General features: G+C 44.0%; 1 long non-coding RNA gene and 1 other non-coding gene across 4 annotated transcripts; one reads left to right on the top strand and one right to left on the bottom strand.

Moving 5' to 3' along the window:
* Positions 1–1084: 1084 nt before the first annotated feature.
* Positions 1085–1156, top strand: trnad-guc (transfer RNA aspartic acid (anticodon GUC)). Its single transcript has one exon. It is a non-coding gene; the product is annotated as a tRNA-Asp (tRNA).
* Positions 1157–1221: 65 nt separating this feature from the next.
* Positions 1222–9897, bottom strand: LOC111836631 (uncharacterized). 3 transcript variants are annotated; one of them, XR_011984518.1, is made up of 3 exons: positions 9746–9897; positions 6288–6451; positions 1222–3292 (listed from the first exon to the last, which is right to left on the bottom strand). It is a non-coding gene; the product is annotated as an uncharacterized lncRNA (long non-coding RNA). The 3 variants fall into 3 exon arrangements; XR_002836462.2 differs by lacking the exon at positions 1222–3292 and adding an exon at positions 8399–8510 and having other exon boundaries at positions 5758–6451; XR_002836461.2 differs by lacking the exon at positions 1222–3292 and having other exon boundaries at positions 5758–6451.
* Positions 9898–9917: the final 20 nt, after the last annotated feature.

Below are 9917 nucleotides of genomic sequence, written 5' to 3'. Positions count from 1 at the left end.
CAATGGGTATAAGAGTGAAATTTTCAGTCTGGCTCATAAATTCTCAGTACAATGTGACCTGACAAGGGGACCTTCACAAGCGAGACGTCTCAGAGAGGATGAAGACCGGCTGTAGGTCATTTCAACGCGCACTTTCTGACACTTCCAGTACAATGTGCACTCTGGAGTTTTCACTTTTGGTCAATGCCTGGCCTTAGCTATGTTGTTTTACGTTCCACCCCAGATTTGTGGTTTTATCAAAATGCATGCAATGGTGGGTTTCCCGTTTCTAGGGCCCCACCCAAAACGTCATTGGCCCCTCCCCCAAATGTTTCAAAAATGAAATAAATGCCGAATGAGTAGCTAACTGGTTAGCAGAACAGGCTGCTTCAGCATCTCCTAAATATGGGACGAATTTATTTAATATTTAATGTAGTGACTGTTTGTGGCCAACAGGGGGCATGCGTGGGTCAAGTGGTAAACCATCACTGTCCACATGTGGGTAGCGTCAGTACTACTACAGAGTTTTAATTTTTATTGTTTTGCCATAAAATAGCCACAGTTTCTCCTGGCTCTTTGTAGGACACATTTAAATGTATTGGAAATTTGAAAATTTTCTTTAATTCCAGCAAAGATTTTTTTAAGTGTTCAATGTGGAATTCTTATTACAAAACAAAGTAGGTATTGGTTCAACAATTCACGAGGAACTAACTGTACCTCCGCCTTTGTACACTAGAGGGAGGTGTTGTTCCAGAAAACTCATTCGGCTTTCAGTGTTTCTCTATGCTGTTGTCTGGTTGGAAGACTTTGTAAGTCTGTGTACTGTTAGCTGAAAGTGAACTGTGTTTTTTTCCCTGAACATTTTAAGATGTACTTGCAAATGTGTTATATGTATAATTCAATCAAACGTTTTTTGGCGAGTTTATACCGTTTATACAGCTCACCTCAACTCTCTGACCTCTCCCCTCTACCTTCGTGTGCGCCCTATTCTTAATACGTTCAGTATGCTACTGGCCACAATTTAACAGAATTGAAGAAATATAATCACATTTTACATGGTGAAAGTTTCCTCAATAGGTGATCAATTCAAGAACTCGTCGTCATCTCCTCGTTAGTATAGTGGTGAGTATCCCCGCCTGTCACGCGGGAGACCGGGGTTCGATTCCCCGACGGGGAGTATACATATCTTTTTTCATTTTTATTACTTTAAAATATGAAAGAAAAATACAAAAATTGGCACAGACCATTGTAGCTGTAGTCAAACTTGTAGAAATGGTAAATAAAACATCATAATCACTTTCCGTATACTGACGTGGCTAGGGCTTTGAACCCCTGTTCAGCACTGTATGCGGAGTTTGCATGTCACACTAGTTTCTTCTGAGCTCTCCAGTTTCCTCTCACACTCTGAAGGTATGCAGTTAATTGGCATCTCTAAATTGACAGTACAGTGAGTCCAGGGTGCCACCTAACTTTGTGTGACACACTGCCTGGAACAGTCACCAGCCTCCTCTGCAACTCTGTCAAAGACTAGCAGGGGGGAGAAACTTCATCAGTGACGGTGCTGGTGTTTGAGATCACGTAGTATGACAGTCTGATATCCTAGGAGCCAAGAATTTTCCAGATACAGAGTCATGATGTATTCTGTCCTAATGGTATTTCCCTCAGAAGCCTCTCTCACGCCTTTCATTTTTTAAATTCTCATTCATTTAATCTATCCCTTCTTTCATTTGTCCATCCTCCATCCATCTCTCTTTGTCTTTATCTTCTCTCCCTCCCATTCCTTCTAGCTTGCCTTCTCTCCTCGTGCATAAAAGTCGCCAACGCTCTGGTGACTCGATAACTGCAGAATTCCAAGCTTCCTCTGGCATTAACTCCAGCACAAACACTGTGTGCTGTGAGCTTCATGGAACGGGCTTCCATGGCTGAGCAGCTGCATGCAAGCTTCACATCATCAAGCACGATGCCAAGCGTTGGATGGAGTGGTGTAAAACACACTGCCACTTGCCTCTGAAGTAGTGGAAACGTGTTCTGTGGAGTGACAAATCACGCTTCTCTGTCTGGCAGTCGGATGGACGAGTCTGAGTTTGCTGGATGTCAGAGGAACGTTACCTGCCTGGCAACATTGTGCCAACTGTAAAGTTTGGTGGAGGAGGGATAATGGTATGGGGTTGTTTTTCAGGGGTTGGGTGCCTTAGTTCCTGTGAAGGAAGCACTTATTGGACAATTCTATGGTTCTAACTTTGTGGGGACAGTTTGGGGAAGGCGGCCCTTTTCTGCTCCAGCATGATTGTGCCCCAGTGCACAAAGCAAGGTCCATAAAGACATAGTTGGGTGAGTTTGGTGTGGAAGAACTTGACTGGGCCGCACAGAGACCTGACCTCAACTCCATCAAATACCTTTGGGGATGGATATTGTGAGTCCGGCCTTCAGGTCCAACATCAGTGCCTGACCTCACAAATACTCCTCTGGTTGAATGTGCAAAAATTCCCACCGACACACTCCAGAAACCTTGTGGAAAGCCATCTCAGAAGAGGGGCAGCTGTTATAGCTGCAAAGGGGGGGGGGGCAACTCCACTTTGATGCCTATGGATTTAGAATTGGAATGTCATAAAAGTCCCTGTGGGTGTAATGGCCAGGTGTCCCTATACTGTATCAGTACTGATATAAAAAAAAAAATTAAAAAGAGTTTTAAATCAAATCAACTTTCACATGTTCTCCCTCATTTTGCTCTCTGCCAGTTGGATATGTGGTTGCCTGGTGACTGACCCCTCCTTCCCCCATATAATTGCTATGGTGTTGGCAGTGTGTGAGGCAACATTCACCAGGTGCCCTTGAGGGTGGTCTGAATCGGGCGTGGGCCTTGGCACTGTTGGGTATTATCGTGTCCCCGGCCCCTTTCCACTCGACTTTATTGCATCCCATTTCTCATATCTTGGCACTATTAGTGATGATGTTATGCACATCTGCATACACTTTGATGTCAGCAGACGCTTTTCAGGTAAGTCGAGCGAAACTGTTCTGGGAACAGATTGCTAAAAACCGTGAGTCACTGCAGGTATGGCAAACCAATATTCCAAAATGTGTTTATGATCAATATTCTGGAAGACTGCTTGTTTCCTGTACGTGTGTCCCTGTTTTCAGTACTCAACGTGTATGTATGTCTGTGAGCTGCTGTGTGTCTGCTTAAATCCCTATTCATGGAAGGGTTAATATCATTATGGGGAATGGATTCCCAGAAGATGGAGGTCTTTTGGCCGCTGAATTTAATTAGCGTGACACGGCCTTGGCGTCGTGCCAGCAAGCCGAGCTGCATCTGCAAACACAGGAGAGACACAAGGAGTGCTGAGAAGAGAGGGAGCTGCATTACTGCCTGAGCTGCAGTCTGTCTACCTGACTCTGCCTTATTCCTCACAATATACGTCTTTTTCAAAGGGGAAATTAGTCCTGCTTAACCTAAACAGCTCCTGTTTTCTCAGCCTTTCTATTTCCGCACAGAATGAGACCACAGACTTCAGCCTCTGTAAACAGGCTTTGTTAGTTCTTTGCAAAGGAATCCAGATGGATTCACGAATGGGAATATTCTGCCTGTGTATAATAAATGTTGCAATGCATCCACTCATTCACCCTACAGGGGGCAGCATGACTTTCTGCAAAAGCCAGATTGGCAGCGTTACTCTTGTCATCCTCCAGCCATTCTCCTCATTCACTTGTCCGTCGGCGCATGGTTCCATTAACACTGCTTTGTAGTTGCCATGCCGCATGTTCTCTGATTAGTTGTTACAGCAGGATGACGTAATGGATTCTCTTTCTTTGACAGGTTACAGTCAGGCAGTTCAGTGCTCAATTCCAGCAAGGACAGCATATTACAATTTACATACATACTCATGTAGAGAGGAGCCCAGTGTGGACATTTTGGAATAATACTGGTGTCTGGGCAGCAAAACTGGTTTGGATTATTCACCATCATTCCATTTTCTGTAACTTGCTTATCAGAGGTGGAACGTTCAGGTCCAGAAAGTACAAATCCAGACCATGGTTTTGTTGCAACCAAGTCTGTGACTCTTTATGCTCAACTGATTGGTGGAAACAAAATCTTGGCCTGAATTTGTACTTTCTGGACCTGAAATTTCCACCTCTGCCGCTTTTTCAGGGTCATGGGGAACCTACAGACACAGAGCGGGGAACAGCCCAGGACAGGGCACCACACATCTATGGGCAACCTGGCAACTCCAGCTAACCTCAGCCTGTTTTTGGACTGCGTGGGGAAACCTGGAGAAAACCCCCATGACTAACAAGGGCCGAACATGCGAACTCCACGCTGGCAGAGACTGGAACGCACATACCAGAGGCGTGAGGCGGCAGAGTTAATCACCGCGCCGTCGTGTCGCCCCAGATTAGTCGCCAGTAGATCTTTAAATCAGTAAAAAATGTAATTGATCAAAAGGGGAGCTGTGAAAGTACTGATTGGTTTTTTGCATTGATTAAAACACATCTGATAGCAGTATTGACAGGGGTTTGTGCTAGGAGAGCATCTGCTACTGGGGCCAAACTGACATGGCACTTCTTTTGCATTGTTTCTATCCCTCAATCACACCCCTCCATCTACACACCGGTATCTATAACGCCACGCTATAAATTATGCAGAGGGCTACGGAGAGCCGAGCCCATGAGGCCGCCTGCCAACCCAGTCTCTCACTCCCCAGTTGTGCATTGATGTCTCACACTCAGCCCATTACCCAGGAGCTGAAATGCCTGTCTGCTGGCACTCAAATTCAGATGGTTGTCTTCCTGCACCTGGTCCTCCGGAGGCTTCCCGATGATGTACGCCCATTAGCCGTATTCCCGTCCACGGTTGCTAGGTTCTGTCCACACTTCTTGCACATCGCTGGTGCATTTCCCCCCCAACAATCCTATCTGAATGTTTCAGGTCCCGGACTCTGACCCTCACCTGAAGGAAGAGAACTGGAAGCTGACTCTGCTCGGCCATTTTAATTACCCAGAATTCATTGCAACAGGTAGACGCTATAAGTAGGTAGTCGTGCATGCAGTCGACAGACATCTCATTTTTACAAAAAAAAAAATATTATTTAGACAGCATGGAGAAACAATGACATCCCATCCAAATAAATAATGAGTTGTATGTGGAAAGCAAAAAGTTGTGAAATCTTTACTCACTGATTTCTAATTAGATTGGATTCTGCTTGAAAGTTCACAACTACCCCCCCACCCCCGCCACCCCCCCACTCATTATTTTAGACAGTCTGCCTGCCTCCAGTCAGCATAACATGTGAGAAGAAGCAGTGCGGGCTTCTGCGTAAGGAGGGACAAGTGTGATTTATAAAGCTTCCAGGTTCAAACCCCACGAAGGGAGGAAATTTTAAAAATAGACCTATAGTGGTATTAGTGATGTTTAGGGAGGCGCTTTAGTGATTTAATGGTTTAGGCATCTCAAACCATGAGGGTTGCTGTTACACTCGAACATATAAAATTGCAAGAGAGTCTTGTCAGGAATTTATATTCTAAGTATTTACGTGTGCGGTGTCCATGTGATTTAAAAATACACCGGGCTAAAAGCGCTGGGGGAATCACCTGCAGACATTTTTAGGGAATTACATTTGTTTGTATGTATTTTTGCGTATGGTTAGGGTGCCGAGAAAGTTGCCCATTTAGTGTAGAGGTGGCGATTTTGGTTATATCTACTACGTTCCTTACCCGCATGTGTCAGCCAATCAGCTCTCTTTTTATTGGGTGGGATTGTGGTGTAATATATATGAGAAGTCTCCTTTTATCATTTTTATTACAAATATCCAGCCCTAATGGGCTGTGATTTTGAACTGAGCTCTTGGGTGAAGTCAAGCAGAGAAACAGGTTTTTTCCCGTACATGCATCTGAGAGAGCAGAAAGAGCTCTGGTTGACCTGGCACGGCTCATGGCAGAGGTTTGGCAGCAAACCTTGATGCCAAAGGTGTGACCCCGATTAGGGGCACGGTAAAGCCAGGCCAGAGGCAAGCATTCAGAAAAATTTAGCTGCCTCTCGGAAAACACAAGCAACGTGTGTAAAAATGTATGTAAAAGTGCTTTTTTTCCTTCTCAAAGCTCAGGATAATAATGTTAATCATGCTGCTTAGTGTTACATTAAAACATCCATCCGAGGGCATAACTTTGGGTTGGCCATTGGGGGGGTTGAGGTCTCCACCGATTGGAGGGGGTCCAGGGGGTGATTATTGGCTGATTTTGACTATCGGAGGGGTTACAGCTCCCCCATAATTTACACGCATGCATCCATCCTCCATAGCCACTTCCAGTACCATGTCACGGTGAGTGCAGAGCCTCTCCTAGTTCTGGCTTGTGACAGGGGGCATCCTGGATGTAATGTCGGTCCATGACAGCGCACACCGTCACGCACGAAAGGGAACTTGGTGGCTCCCATTTACCTGGTTGCGTGACTTCAGACTGCGGGACACAGGAGCACCTGGAGGAAACCGGCATAAAAATAAGGAGAACATTTAAGCCCAAGGAGAACATTTAAGCTGGTGGCAGGAATCGAACCTCTGATCCTGAAGGTGTGAGGAAGCCAGCTGGGCTGCCAGACCATCATGACATTTTTTTTTTTTTTAAATTACATGGGATGTTCCTCCTGAGGTCGTCCTTGGGGCAAGTCCAACCTGGACGAGACTCTGGGATGGACCCAGGACACACTTGAGATTATATCTCTTGGCTGACATGGGAATCCCTCAGAATCTCCCTGGAGGAGCTGGTTGGGGAGAGGGAGGTCGGGGAATCTCTGCTCAGAATGTGGCCTCTGCTGGATGATGGATGGATGGATGATGGATGATGGATGATGGAATATCCCAGGTGTCTTACAGGATCTATATCTAACAGCTACTCTTTCTTTAACTTTATGTATTAAGTAGCACCTCAGATGGATTTTAAAGAAGAGGCTCGTTGATGATTACATTGATGGCCTCAATGACCATTAAAATAACATACATTGCTATCCTTACAAAACACACATTTTGTATTATTTCTTCCTGGATCCATCACCTTAACTAACTGAACAAACAGCTTCTTGGTATTTGGATATTGCAGTAGTTTGGACCAAAAGTAGCATCACTCTCTACAGGTACACAGGTGATTGTTAGTTGTGTTCCAGCTTAGACGTCACACCAGGAATTCATTTTGAGCGCAGCCATTTTTAAAGCTAATTGACAGCCAAAGACAGCAGGTTTCATCCCTCATTCGTTTCAGTTTTTGTCATACTGTCTGCGGAGCGTGCTTAATAACCTGGCTGCGATTCCAGCACTCCAGTCCAGCGACTTCTCTTAATTAGGTTCATTTATTAAGTCGTGCGTCAGCCCAAACATTGGTTCCATTGCTTTATAGGCAATTGTAGTGGCACGCGCCGCTTTACTACTGCAGCGCGTGTAAGATACACACACTCGGCAAATTCGGGGATGTTTTTAGGTCAGTTACGTCATGTAATCTGGAGTCAAGACAAAACATTAGCAGTCCACATTTGTTATTTCCTCATGGGTGATCTTTTCTGGTATAAACCCATGTTTAAAATTGGATTAAAATTTGGATAGTGAGAACAGATTGACGTTATGTCTTATTATTAAACAGATCCAAAAAGCACTTTCTGAATGGCATGTTTGCAAACTACAGACCAGCAGCCCACTCTCCGAAATGAAGCCGCAGAAAACAATCGAGTCTCATTCATGTAAATTCTAAGAGCAACAGAGAACCATTTCACCAATTGCTTTATTTATCTGTAGCTAATGTTTACACAAATATATCGACTCGAATCACAAATTAGTAACTTAATATTATTACTGTGGAAAATTCGCGAGCATATCTCCGTTTCTATGAAACAAAGATACATTCTAACATGCAAGTATGATATTTTTACGTTATACAATTTTCCCTACATTTACCCCATATAAAATATTGACGTACAGGGACAAGGACAACGCTGCTCCAGCACATGAGTCAGTTCTGTTGTACTTCAACTCAGGCCAATCGATACTCGTGTGCCGAGTTTCGTCTGCGTGCGTATTCACTGGAGTCCGCATTAAAACCGCCAGGTAAATCCGATAAAAGGCAGGCCTAGATCTTATGAATGATTTCTCATTTCAAATGAGATTAGTAATTCGTTTAGATTGTCTAGGTCTCTTTTCTACGGCGGTGTATAATACAAATACTTTAATCAATTCGGTTTCCTTGCACATACATTGATTCATAATATGTTTTGTTTTTTGATACACAAAATATACATAATTATAAACAAAGCTTTGCTATTAGTGTGTATAAGAAAAAATAAATAAACGTGACTTTACACTTATCTGACCGTTATGAAAATGGAATTCGTTAGAAAACTGATCTAAAGACGGGCGATATTTACAATTGGAACTTCACTGACCACAATCCTCATGGACCGCGGCTCCCCCTGCCGTCGTGGGCGGTGAGCGTTTGGGTCAGCGATGCTTTGAGTGGCTACTTTTCTTCATGATGTCACCACCCAACGTGGGGCACTGCGAAGTTTATTGGCTGAAATCAGAACTGCATTTAGCCAATCCGAAAGCAGAGGGAGTTTTCAGTAACGAAAACTCTTAAGGTGGTGCCGTATAAGTCACTTTGATTGCTTTGGATTGAGAACACAGCTAGTAATTAAACGTCGGGTCATTTTAAACTGCGTGATAGTTTACATTCCCTGTTATTGATGAAACATATAAAACCATGTTCACGTACAGTTTGACTGCATTTTCTTCTGAAAACTGAACCCACTATCGAAACCGTAACTACATGATAACTCATTAAGCGGAATTTGCGGATTGCCCGTGACCCACTAAAGTTAAATTTGTATTTGTTTGACCTGGTTTTTCATATCTGTTTATTAAATATAATTTTAGTTCTCTGTGCTTCGATCAGCTTAGAATAACTCGCACGTAGCTGGAAGGGAGGAAACGTGAAAAGAGAACGTTCCCATCAAACCTATCGCCCCAAAGGTCGTCATATACGATTAGACAGATTAACTGAGGACAGAGAAGCGTGGTTTTGTGATCCTAAATGTGGGCCAGTGAGTGACAGTGAGGGAGGAAAAAGAAGTGTAATACTGTATGGTGTAGACTGGGCAGGTCTTATAATATTCAACACATATTACATGCATGCGGTCCCTCTGGACAGACCCTGTGGTTTATTACCCACAACGGGTGAAACCCTGGGCCCTTGGAAGAAATCTATACTACACACAGAGGAATTGCAGTTTATCCTGTACGACAAAAGGAAAGCTGGGTGCAGCAATGAGCCAGCAGGAGGTGCAGTGATTAAAGAGTCAGCTTTGTGACCACATTTACATTTATTTTGCGTTCCAGACACTTTTGTCTAAAGAAACGTCCAAGTGAGGTATATAGCCTCATGCTATCAAAAAGATGACGCACAAAAAGATTAGACTAAACACACAAAAAGATTAGACTAAACGCACAAAGCCAAGACTATGTATTGCTTATAGAGGTGTGTGTGGCACATGTGAATATTTAATAAAAAAAAATTATTAGCGTTTTAATATATGCACGTTTTTCGGCATATATATTCCGTGTAATTCTCACGGTTTAAGAGTGGTACCGATAAGTATGTAGCGATGTGTATCTTCTCTGCTCCACCTTAAGGCTAGCTTCAGCAGGCTGCCGTGTTTGTGTTGGTGCTAACAGGCACAATATATTACAGTCTGGGGCTTGATGTTGAGATGCTTGCTGGATCTTTCACTGACCTGCTGTTCTTTCCTGCTTTCCCGTCTTTTCTTCCCCAAGTCCGATTAAAAACACTGCTTCCTCTGTCTGCTTCTTCTTCTTCATCCAGAATTTAAACCTTCAGTGCCGTGGCTGTCGCACTCTCTCAAGAGCAGGCAGTGCTGGTGGTTGGGGTGGGGGGGGGAGGGCGCG

The sequence above is a fragment of the Paramormyrops kingsleyae genome, chromosome 21, assembly GCF_048594095.1.
Source record: "Paramormyrops kingsleyae isolate MSU_618 chromosome 21, PKINGS_0.4, whole genome shotgun sequence".
Classification (NCBI taxonomy): domain Eukaryota; kingdom Metazoa; phylum Chordata; class Actinopteri; order Osteoglossiformes; family Mormyridae; genus Paramormyrops; species Paramormyrops kingsleyae.
Note: the sequence above shows the minus strand (reverse complement) of the source record. Positions and strands in the feature narration are given on the sequence as shown.